Below are 13,554 nucleotides of genomic sequence, written 5' to 3'. Positions count from 1 at the left end.
CACAAATCCAGATATTAGTGGAGTTACTATAGACTCACATCACTATAAACTAGCTCTACATGCAGACGACCTGTTGCTCTATGTTTCAAACCCAATGATCTCATTTCCCTCTATAATAAAGGAATTCGAATAACTCGACCATGTAAGCAATTTTAAAGTCAACTACTCTAAAACAGAAGCCATGAACATAACTTTTAACCCTGAACTGACACAATAACTAATTTCTAACTTCCCCTTTAAGTGTCAGAAAGACACACTTAAATACCTGGGTATACAAATTCTGGGGAACTTGGATGATCTGTATCTTTTAAATTATATCCCCCATCCTTGAACAAATGGTTAAAAATCGAATGAATTATAACTTGAAACCCTTGTCCTGGTTTGGTTGTATTAGTGTGATCAAAATGGACATTTTACCAGATCTTCTTTATATATTTCAGACCGTTCCGGTCTGCGTTCCTCAGACCTTTTTCTCCCGTTTCAACAATTCTAACATCAAGTTTGTATGGGAAACATCGAGGCCTAGGATACGTGTTACAATATTGTGAAGAAACAGGAGGGAGGGTTAGGGAGTTACAACGCTGAATCCAAACAGGGTGAAGATAGTCCACTGAAGGGTGTCGGTCCTGCTGGTGAGCACAGACATATGAAGAAAACGAAAAGGAGAAAATCAGCACCCCAACAGGCAAAATATGGAAAAAATGTATTGGATCATTTAAAAAAAAAAAGTAAAATTCTTATGCGTTTCTGGCGCTAGGGTTGCGCCCTTAGTTATAGCAGATGAGAAAAGGACAATGAAGTCATATATATATATACAAGCACAATGGAGTCACATGACATGAAATGATAAATCAATTAGACATGCAAAATGTGTGAAGAAAATCCCAGCCACAGTTCACATTGAAGGCAACGAGATCAAATACAGACAAGGTGATCATTGCAAGCGTCACACAACAAGCCAGAAATGCCAAACACCATGATGGTGAAAAATAAGATAGAATTAGACCTCATACTCTTATTCATGCATATCCGTATCCCCCTCTGTTTAAAAACTGTTTATTGCAGGACATTTGTGTGAAGACCACCAGTGTTAGCTGCCAGGGGATTATCCCATATAGGAACACAACACCGGGATTAAGTGTACAGGTGTGAGATCACAGGGTCAGAACACCACAAATGCCATCAACTATAGCAACGGAAGGTGCGAGGATATACTGATTATAGAGGGACAGGAACATGTATACATGAGATGGATGATAGATTCAGTATAGAGCATCGCAATAACAATGTCCAATAAACAGATAAAACGCATCAGTGTCTAAATTATGAATAGAAATATTGTTCTTATCGATCTGACACACGTAAAAATATAATATAAAATAATATGCACAATAACCAATATGGAGAAACTATAAACCTATAACAATGAACATATAAAGGGGGAAAAAATTATGCAAATCAAAATTGATTACATAGTAGAGAATTTACAAGGAAATCCACCCGCATCTGATCTGGTGCAAAGTATAATATCCTGGCAAAGGATCATAGAGCCGCAGATATACCGAGCATTATCTGTCATATCAACGGGAGGCAAATAGATGCATCATTGTAAAACAGATGAAAACAAGTACAGAACACTGGTGAGATTACTGTGGAGCATTGTAATGGCGAATCAGATTACTGTGGAGCATTGTAATGGCGAATCAGATTACTGTGGAGCATTGTAATGGCGAATAAGATTAGATGGAACGTACAAATCCATGATATCCAAGAGCTGAATGTATAACAGATCAATGGCAATGGGAGACATCTGCATAGAGTCTGATGGAAAACCTGATCATGAGGCTATAGATGGAGCAAGCATTTCTATCTGTATCAACGAAAAACAGGTAATTACATTATAATAAAACTGACAAAAACTAATATCTGATGCAGAACTGAATCGTGACGCTGTGGATGTAGCGGGAATTTCTATCTGTATCAACGAAAAACAAATCATTGAATTATATTGCAAAAAAACTGACAAAAATAAATATATGAGAAATGGAAGATAAATAAGCTGCAGAACATTGCAATGGAAATACTCAGTCATTGCTGAAAAATCTTTAAGATATTTGCATCATTTATGTGCGTTCTGAGAAGATGAATCAGCGATGATAGCGCAATATACAGAAAGGCAAATAAGTACACCGGCAAATAATAACCGGAAAAACACAAAATAAATTCAGAAAACCTGGAATGTCACCATATAGATGTCTGCTGGGAATAAACCAGTATGGATTTCATCAATAGATGTAAAACCGGTCACTGCGGAAATTCATTACCCGAAGGGTATTTAGTATTTACACGTCAGATCCAGAAGGCTTCACACATATTAAGGGGTTTCTGTCTGTTTCCACCCCTTACCGGATAATTAACTTTTACAAGACCAAGGAAAGAAAGATGTGTGAGATCATTATTCTCTATGGACACGACATATTCTGATGCCCCGGAGTATGTGCTATTAGAACTGTTGATATATGAAATCTGCTCCGGTGCTCTCTATGAATCCTACCAATTTGTGTAAAACAATGTTGTTCACTATTCTGGAGGAAGGCATTTATTTGTCGGGGTTTAATAACAAAATTCAGCGCTGGCTGTTACCTGATTATCCCATTTTACCCATTTTTCATGGGCTCCGCTCCATACACCTCGCACACACACGGCTCCGCTCCGTATCCTTGTACACGCGCGGCTCCGCTCCGTATCCTCGTACACGCGCGGCTCCGCTTCGTATCCTCGTACACGCGCGGCTCCGCTCCATACACCTCGTACACGCGTGGCTCCGCTCCATACACCTCGTACACGCGCGGCTCTGCTCCGTACATCTCGTACACACGCGGCTCCGCTTCGTACACCTCGTACACGCGCGGCTCCCCTCCGTACGCCTCGTACATGCGCGGCTCCGTTCCGTACGCCTCGTACACGCGCGGCTCCGCTCCGTACACCTCGTACACGCGCGGCTCCTCTCCGTACACCTCGTACACGCGCGGCTCCGCTCCGTACACCTCGTACACGCGCGGCTCCGCTCCGTACACCTCGTACACGCTCGGCTCCGCTCCGTACACCTCGTACACGCGCGGCTCCGCTCCGTACACCTCGTACACGTGCGGCTCCGCTCAGTACACCTCGTACACGCGCGTCTCCGCTCCGTACACCTCGTACACGCGCTGCTCCGCTCCGTACACCTCGTACACGCGCTGCTCCGCTCCGTACACCTCGTACACGCGCTGCTCCGCTCCGTACACCTCGTACACGCGCGGCTCCGCTCCGTACACCTCGTACACGCGCGGCTCCGCTCCGTACACCTCGTACACGCGCGGCTCCGCTCCGTACACCTCGTACACACGGCTCTGCTCCGTACACCTCGTACACACGGCTCTGCTCCGTACAACTCATACACGCGCGGCTCCGCTCCGTACACCTAATACACGCGCGGCTCCGCTCCGTACACCTAATACACGCGCTGCTCCGCTCCGTACACCTCGTACACGCGCTGCTCCGCTCCGTACACCTCGTACACGCGCGGCTCCGTTCCGTACACCTCGAACACGCGCGGCTCCGCTCCGTACACCTCGTACACGCGCGGCTCCGCTCCGTACACCTCGTACACGCGCGGCTCCGCTCCGTACACCTAATACACGCGCTGCTCCGCTCCGTACACCTCGTACACGCGCTGCTCCGCTCCGTACACCTCGTACACGCGCGGCTCCGTTCCGTACACCTCGAACACGCGCGGCTCCGCTCCGTACACCTCGTACACACGCGGCTCCGCTCCGTACACCTCGTACACACACGGCTCCGCTCCGTACACCTCGTACACACGCGGCTCTGCTCCGTACACCTCGTACACACGCGGCTCTGCTCCGTACACCTCTTACACGCGCGGCTATGCTCCGTACACCTCGTACACGCAAGGCTCTGCTCCGTACACCTCGCACACACGCGGCTTCGCTCCGTACACCTCGTACACACACGGCTCTGCTCCGTACACCTCGTACACGCGCGGCTCCGCTCCGTACGCCTTGTACACACGCGGCTCTGCTCCGTACACCTCGTGCACACCTCGTACACACACGGCTCTGCTCCATACACCTCGTACACACGCGGCTCTGCTCCGTACACCTCGTACACACGCGGCTCTGCTCCGTACACCTCGTACACACGCGGCTCTGCTCCGTACACCTCGTACACACGCGGCTCTGCTCCGTACACCTCGTACACACGCGGCTCCGCTCCGTACACCTCGTACACACGCGGCTCTGCTCCGTACACCTCGTACACACGGCTCCGCTCCGTACACCTCGTACACGCGCGGCTCTGCTACATCCACACTGTAAACCCCTCCTGACCCCACACATAAACTTCAGCTCATCCAGCACCATGACAACCAGCACAGCAGAGTCCTGCATCCACTGAGGACCCTGATCATGTGACCCCTGACTCCTCCCCTCCTGTGACCTCATCACAGGTCCTGTGCGCACAGAGCAGCCATATATGTGGTGGCGGCTCTGCAGGTGGAGGTATGTGGAGACCCCCATTACTGGGCGCAGGGGGCATTAACCCCTTCAGCACGGAGACTCTTTTGGGGTCTTGTGTTGCTCCTTTATAAGAATCATAAGGTTTTTGTTCTGTTTCCTGTAATAGATACATACGACCCAACTATGGAGACAGGAAGGGAGGAAACGTATTGTTCTCATACTACAGGACCCCTTTACTGCCCCACAGTGTAATGCCCCCATTATGTCCCTTATGCAGGATGTATGATGCCCCCCACAGTGTAATGCCCCCATTATGCCCCCTATACAGTATGTATGATGCCCCCACACAGTGTAATGCCCCCATTATGCCCCTTATGCAGGATGTATGATGCCCCCACACAGTGTAATGCCCCCATTATGCACCTTATGTAGGATGTATGATGTCCCCACACAGTGTAATGCCCCCATTATGCCCCTTATGCAGGATGTATGATGCCCCCACACAGTGTAATGCCCCCATTATGCACCTTATGCAGGATGTATGATGCCCCCACACAGTGTAATGCCCCCATTATGCCCCTTATGCAGGATGTATGATGCCCCCACACAGTGTAATGCCCCCATTATGCCCCCTATACAGTATGTATGATGCCCCCACACAGTGTAATGCCCCCATTATGCCCCTTATGCAGGATGTATGATGCCCCCACACAGTGTAATGCCCCCATTATGCACCTTATGTAGGATGTATGATGTCCCCACACAGTGTAATGCCCCCATTATGCCCCTTATGCAGGATGTATGATGCCCCCACACAGTGTAATGCCCCCATTATGCACCTTATGCAGGATGTATGATGCCCCCACACAGTGTAATGCCCCCATTATGCCCCTTATGCAGGATGTATGATGCCCCCACACAGTGTAATGCCCCCATTATGCACCTTATGCAGGATGTATGATGCCCCCACACAGTGTAATGCCCCATTATGCCCCTTATGCTGGATGTATGATGCCCCCACACAGTGTAATGCCCCAATTATGCCCCTTATACAGTATGTATGATGCCCCCACACAGTGTAATGCCCCCATTTTGCCCCTTATGCAGGATGTATGATGCCCCCATACAGTGTAATGCCCCCATTAAGCACCTTATGCAGTATGTATGATGCCCCCATTATGCCCCCTATGCAGGATGTATGATGCCCCCACACAGTGTAATGCCCCATTATACCCCTTATACAGTATGTATGATGCCCCCACACAGTGTAATGCCCCCATTATGCCCCTTATGCAGTATGTATGATGCCCCCCACAGTGTAATGCCCCCATTATGCCCCTTATGCTGGATGTATGATGCCCCCACACAGTGTAATGCCCCCATTATGCCCCTTATGCAGGATCTATGATGCCCCACACAGTGTAATGCTCCCATTATGCCCCTTATGTAGTATGTATGATGCCCCCCACAGTGTAATGCCCCCATTTTGCCCCTTATACAGGATGTATAATGCCCCCACACATTGTAATGCCCCCATTATGCCCTTTATACAGGACGTATGATGCCCCCCACACAGTGTAATGCCCCCATTATGTCCCTTATGCAGGATGTATGATGCCCCCCACACAGTGTAATGCCCCTTATGCAGGATATATGATGCCCCCATTATGCCCCTTATGCAGGATGTATGATGCCCCCCACACAGTGTAATGCCCCCATTATGCCCCTTATGCGGGATGTATGATGCCCCCACACAGTGTAATGCTCCCATTATGCCCATTATGCAGGATGTATGATGCCCCCACACAGTGTAATGCCCCTTATGCAGGATGTATGATGCCCCCATTATGCCCCTTATGCAGGATGTATGATGCCCCCACACAGTGTAATGCCCCCATTATGCCCCTTATGCAGGATGTATGATGCCCCCACACAGTGTAATGCCCCCATTATGCCCCTTATGCAGGATGTATGATGCCCCCCACACAGTGTAATGCCCCCATTTTGCCCCTTATGCAGTATGTATGATGCCCCCATTATGCCCCTTATCCAGTATGTATGATGCCCCCCACACAGTGTAATGCCCCCATTATGCACCTTATGCAGTATGTATGATGCCCCCATTATGCCCCTTATGCAGGATGTATGATGCCCCCACACAGTGTAATGCCCCATTATGCCCCTTATATAGTATGTATGATGCCCCCCACACAGTGTAATGCCCCCATTATGCCCCTTATGCAGTATGTATGATGCCCCCCACAGTGTAATGCCCCCATTATGCCCCTTATGCTGTATGTATGATGCCCCCACACAGTGTAATGCCCCCATTATGCCCCTTATGCAGGATGTATGATGCCCCACACAGTGTAATGCTCCCATTATACCCCTTATGCAGGATGTATGATGCCCCCCACAGTGTAATGCCCCCATTATGCCCCTTATGCAGTATGTATGATGCCCCCCACAGTGTAATGCCCCCATTTTGCCCCTTATACAGGATGTATGATGCCCCCCACACAGTGTAATGCCCCCATTATGTCCCTTATGCAGGATGTATGATGCCCCCCACACAGTGTAATGCCCCTTATGCAGGATGTATGATGCCCCCATTATGCCCCTTATGCAGGATGTATGATGCCCCCCACACAGTGTAATGCCCCCATTATGCCCCTTATGCAGGATGTATGATGCCCCCATTATGCCCCTTATGCAGGATGTATGATGCCCCCACACAGTGTAATGCCCCTTATGCAGGATGTATGATGCCCCTTATGCAGGATGTATGATGCCCCCCACACAGTGTACTGCCCCCATTATGCCCCTTATGCTGGATGTATGATGCCCCCACACAGTGTAATGCCCCCATTATGCCCCTTATGCAGGATGTATGATGCCCCCACACAGTGTAATGCCCCCATTATGTCCCTTATACAGGATGTATGATGCCCCCACACAGTGTAATGCCCCCATTATGCCCCTTATGCAGGATGTATGATGCCCCCCACACAGTGTAATGCCCCCATTTTGCCCCTTATGCAGTATGTATGATGCCCCCATTATGCCCCTTATCCAGTATGTATGATGCCCCCCACACAGTGTAATGCCCCCATTATGCCCCTTATGCAGTATGTATGATGCCCCCACACAGTGTAATGCCCCCATTATGCCCCTTATGCAGTATGTATGATGCCCCCACACAGTATAATGTTCCCCCAGTAGCGCCTGAGGTCCTGCAGTTGGAATAATCCCTCTCGGAAATGGTTTCCCTCTCCCTGCTCCCCTATATGTATACTCTCGAGCATGTATACTTGCATGTAGAGGAGCAGGCCTTACTAGATATCGAGGCTTTGTACAATAATATACCGCATGTTAATGGAGTAAGACATTTCTTGAAATCCAGATCAATAGAGTGTAGCAGACATAATGACTTCATGGAGGATCTTCTAAAATTCACTCATACTCAACATCTTTCTTTTTGACAGGAAGTAGTTCCACCAGCTCAGGGGTACTGCGATGGGGAGCCTCTGTGCCCCCTCATATGCTAACTTATCCCTGGACTGGTGGGAGGAATCTACAATATTCAGGGATGATCATAAGTGATTGCATCCATATATTGGGGTATGGTACAAATATATTGATGACATTTTTATCACCTGGTCAGGGACGAGTGAACAATCTTTTGAATTTATCAGGGAATTCCACAGCACTTTACAATTTTAGGAGGGACTTATATAGACAATACAGAATTTACAGAATAAGCATAACTCAGATAGTAAAAGGAGTGAGTGCCCTGCTCGCAAACTTACAGTCTGTAAGGAAATAGGGGAGACACAAAAGGTAAAATGTACATATATTGTATAATACAGCCTTTATATACTAAATACGGTAAGTACATAACACTACATGAACTGATCGCCAGCCAGTATGTGTACAGTACAGACAGAGGCTATTCAGTGCATGGATGGTATGAGCAGGATTTTGAAGAAAATTTTAGTATGGGCCAAAACTGGGACAGTTAGATAAGTATGTTGAGGTAATAGGCCAGTCTAAAGAAATGGGTTTTTACGGCACGCTTAAAACTGTGGGTTTTGGGAATTAATCGAATTGTCCTGGGTATTGCATTCCAAAGAATTGGTGCAGCATGCGAGAAATCTTGGAGACGGGAGTGGGAAGTTCGGATTACAGAGGATTTTAGTTTTAAGTCATTAGCAGAACGGAGGACACTGGTAGGGTGGTAGACTGAGACGAGGTAGGAGATGTAGAGTGGTGCTGAAGCATGGAGAGCTTTGTGGGTAAGAGCAATAAGTTTATATTGAACTCTGTATTGGATGAGCAATCAGTGCAATGACTGGCAAAGGGAAGAGACATCGTTGTATCGGTAGGTGAGGAATATGACCCTGACAGCTGCGTTCAGGATGGATTGGAGAGGGGAAAGTTTAGAAAGAGGGAGACCGATAAGTAAAGAGTTGCAATAGTCCAGACGAGAATGAGTAAGAGCTACAGTAAGAGTTTTTACAGAGTCAAAGGTAAGAAAATTTCTGATTCTAGAGATGTTTTTGAGGTGTAGAAGACACGAGCGAGCAAGTGATTTGATATGAGGAGTGAAGGAAAGATCTGAATCAAGTATGACCCCAAGACAGCGGGCATGTTGCTGGCGAGTAATGATGGAGCCACAAACAGAAATGGCAATATCGGGCACAGGTAGGTTAGTGGAGGGAGGAAATATGAGTAGTTCAGTTTTTGACAGATTCAATTTTAGATTGAGGGAGGACATAGTGTTAGAGACAGCGGAAAGACAAATTTAAACACCCTCTCCAGTCCTCACTAACACGGTTCGCTGATTGGTCGCGGCCGCCAGCCACGGCCAATCAGCGATATTGGCGCCAAATTTAAACAACGCTCTGCACAGAGGTCAGCGGCGATGCAGCCGGGAGATGAGCGGTGCTAGCTGGCAGTACAAGTACCCCGACCGGCGGCGCCGCTGACCTCCATGCGGCTAACGTCGGGAGATCAGCGGCTTGGCCCGCTGATCTCTCGACGGCAAGTGTGAAAGGAGGACCAGGGAGCGCCGCCGCCGGTCGGGATACTTCGGCTGCTAGCAGCCGCCCATCTCCCGGCTGCTCGCAGCGGAAGTACCCGCACAGCCAGCGCCGCTGCCCAGTCCTCACTTATACGGTTCGCCAGCGGCCGCGACCAATCTGCGATATTGGCGCCAAATTTAAACACCGCTCTGCTGATTGGTCACGGCCGCCGGCCGCGATCAATCAGCGATTTTGACGCCAAATTTAAACACTGCTATGCTGATTGCGCCTGGTCGGCCGCATACATGTTCTAGAATACCCAATGCGTTAGAATCGGGCCACCATCTAGTCTACCATAAACCTTCAAGGACTAATAAACTATTGAAGTGGGGTAACCACCACCCCTATCCCCATAAAAAGAGGAATACCCAAGGGCCGATTTTTACGGGTGAGAAGGTACTGCTCAAATGTCACAGATTTTAATATACAGGCAATAGACCTGAACACCAGATAAAGGGTGCTCGTGGTACATTTTGGATTCCGCATCGTTTGCAGAAAAATGGTCTTATCCATCAGCTTATCTTTTTCTCATTCAGATCTCTAAAATACCGGATCCTCTCAGTGAAGATCGTCTATATAAGAAAATTTTCCTGATTTATCCAGGAAAATGTTAGAAAAGATGGTGGAGAGGATATTACACCTCACCCTAGAGATCCTCTTCCAGCTTACTGGAGAGGTGAGAGATTCTGATGACGTCACATTACATCATTCTTATCTATGGGAATAACAGATGGTGAGGACTCTGGAAATGTCTGTAGTGAGATTTATTACTGTGTCTCTCCATAACCAGGATTACACAGTAGTGAAGAAGACCTCTAGTGAGCGCTGTCAGGACCCTGTGTCTGAGGGATGGAGAAGACCCCTGAGCCCAATCACAGGGCCTCCACCTCACCCCCTGATACATGAGGACTTCAATGACCAGAAGATCCTAGAACTCACCTACAAGATGATTGAGCTGCTGACTGGAGAGGTGACAATGCTGGGAATCATGGGACTTTATACAGTAACGCTATGGAGTGATTGGATGCATGACGGTATCATTGTATGTGTCAGGTTCCTATAAGGTGTCAGGATGTCGCCATCTATTTCTCAATGGAGGAGTGGGAGTATTTAGAGGGACACAAAGATCTGTACAGGGACATCATGATGGAGGTTCCCCAGCCCCTCACATCACCAGGTAATAGACAGGACTGAATACACACGGCCTATAATTATCTGTATGTAAAGAATGAATTCAGTCTCTGTATGTGTTTCCTCCAGATCTATCCAGTAAGAGGACAACACCAGAGAGATATCCCCGTCGTCTTCTTCCAAAGGACTGTAAACAAGAAGATCCCAATGTTCCTCAGGTAGATGGAGAGAAGGTGTCATGAGATTTCCCCTATGATGTGTAGACGGCTGTAAAGGTCATGTCTTCAGTTTTGTTTTATCCACCATTATTATGTTTTATATTTGTTACATAGTTACATAGTTTATAAGGCCGAAAAAAGACAAGCGTCCATCCAGTTCAGCCTATTTCTTGTGCACTGCAGCTATTCCGCAGCGTTGATCCAGGGGAAGGTAACAAAAAACCATGAGGTATAGGCCACTTTACATCATTGAGGAAAAATTCACTTCCCGACACCAATCTGGCAGTAAGATTAAATCCCTGGATTAATTAACTAAGCATAAGATGTAATTTTATTGTTCTCAAGAAAGGCGTCCAGGCCTCTCTTGAACTCTTTAAGTGAGTTGGACATCACCACTTCCTCTCCCAGAGAGTTCCAGAGTCTCACGGCTCTGACCGTAAAGAATCCCCTTCTATGCTGGTGCAGGAACCTCCTTTCCTCCAGACGCATAGTGTGCCCCCTCGTCTTTGTCACCATCCTTGGTATAAACAGGTCATGGGAGAGATCTTTGTACTGCCCCCTGATGTATTTATACATGTTTATGAGGTCTCCCCTAAGCCTTCTCTTTTCCAATGTAAATAGGCCTAATTTTGCCAACCTCTCTGGGTATTCTAGTCCCTCCATTCCCTTTATTACCTTAGTCGCCCTCCTTTGTACCCTCTCTAGCTCCAATATGTCTTTCCTGAGCACCGGAGCCCAGAACTGTGCACAATATTCTAAGTGCGGCCTTACCAGCGCTTTATACAGAGGAAGAACAATGTTCTCATCATATGCCCCTATTCCTCTTCTGATGCATGCCATGACTCTATTTGCCTTTGCAGCTGCTGCCTGACACTGGGCACTCCAATTTAATTTGCTATTAACCAAGACGCCCAGGTCCTTCTCCATGTCAGATTTCCCCAACGGTTTCCCATTTAATATGTATGGGTGACTGCTGTTTTTCTTTCCCATGTGCATGACCTTACATTTATCGGCATTGAACCCCATTTGCCATTTTTTGGCCCAACTCCCCAATTTATCTAAATCCTCCTGTAGCTGTGCCCTGTCCTCATCTGTATTAACTACTTTACAAAGTTTAGTATCATCTGCAAATATTGCTATTTTACTATGCAACCCTTCCACTAGATCATTAATAAATATATTAAATAATATAGGGCCCAAGACAGACCCTTGAGGCACCCCGCTAGTAACCCTGACACACCCTGAGCTTACTCCATTCATAACCACTCTCTGCTTTCTATCACTCAGCCAGCTATTTACCCACTTGCACACATTATCCCCCAGACCAAGCATTCTCATTTTATATACCAACCTTTTGTGTGGCACGGTATCAAACGCTTTGGAGAAGTCAAGGTATACAACATCCACTGACTCTCCCCGGTCCAGCTGTGAGCTCACCTCCTCGTAGAAGGCGATCAGGTTTGTTTGGCAGGAGCGATCCCTCATGAATCCATGTTGATATGGAGTTAGACAGTTATTATCATTAAGATATTCTACAATAGCATCTCTAAGAAATCCTTCAAACAATTTACCCACAACAGACGTTAAGCTGACTGGTCTATAGTTCCCAGGGTCACTTTTAGACCCCTTTTTGAATATTGGTACCACATTTGCTTGGCGCCAGTCTAGTGGGACAGTCCCTGTCCATAAAGAGTGCTTGAATATAAGATACAGCGGCCTGTCTATCACATTACTTAATTCTTTTAGTACCCGGGGGTGTATGTCATCTGGGCCTGGTGACTTGTCTATTTTGATATTATTTAGGCGTTTCTGAACTTCCCCCTGGGTTAGGTGGGTGATATTTAGCGGAAGATTTACTTTATCACTCTGCATTTCCTCCGATAAATTGTTTTCTTTTGTGAAAACAGTGGAGAAGAAGCTATTGAGTAGGTTTGCTTTACCCTCATCGCCCTCGATGATTTTACCCAGGTTATTTTTCAATGGGCCAACGCCATCAGTTTTAATCCTTTTACTGTTTATATAGTTAAAGAACAGTTTGGGATTCGTTTTACTTTCCTTGGCAATTAGTCTCTCTGTCTCCTCTTTTGCTATTTTTATTTGTTTCTTACAGATTTTGTTTTTTTCCCTATAAGATATTAGCGCTTCCTCGCTGCCTTCTTGTTTAAGTTTACCGAAAGCCCTTTTTTTGTTTTTCATTGCCCTCTTGACTTCCTTATTTAGCCACATTGGCTTCCTCCTATTCCTAGCCCTTTTATTCCCATAAGATATGTACCTTCTACAGTGCCTATGTAGGACTGTTTTGAAAATGTCCCATTTTCTATCCGTGCTCCTATTACTAAAGATACTATCCCAGTCTATAAGGTGAAGGGCATCTCTTAGCTGATCAAACTTTGCCCTCCTAAAGTTCAGTGTTTTTGTGACTCCCTTGCTGGGCACCCTACTGAAGCACATGTGGAATTGTATAATGTTGTGGTCACTATTTCCCAGGTGCCCCCCGACCTTCACCTCAGTTATTCTGTCTGGCCTGTTAGTTAATATTAAGTCTAAAAGGGCCGTCCCTCTAGTTGGTTCCTGCACAAGTTGTGACAAATAATTGTCTTT

General features: G+C 47.0%; 1 long non-coding RNA gene and 1 pseudogene across 1 annotated transcript in view; both read left to right on the top strand.

The window, feature by feature from the left end:
- LOC141270600 (uncharacterized) overlaps nucleotides 1–13,554 on the top strand; it is a 472,756-nt gene that overhangs the window by 30,118 nt on the left and 429,084 nt on the right. The window lies entirely within an intron of this gene.
- Nucleotides 1–13,554, top strand: part of LOC141270589 (uncharacterized) — an 83,497-nt pseudogene that overhangs the window by 16,239 nt on the left and 53,704 nt on the right.

The sequence above is a fragment of the Phyllobates terribilis genome, unplaced genomic scaffold, assembly GCF_046119375.1.
Source record: "Phyllobates terribilis strain yellow unplaced genomic scaffold, ASM4611937v1 Scaffold_5__5_contigs__length_657084704, whole genome shotgun sequence".
NCBI classification, from domain to species: Eukaryota; Metazoa; Chordata; class Amphibia; order Anura; family Dendrobatidae; genus Phyllobates; species Phyllobates terribilis.
The sequence above is the reverse complement of the archived record's forward strand: the minus strand, read 5'-3'. Positions and strand labels throughout refer to the sequence as shown.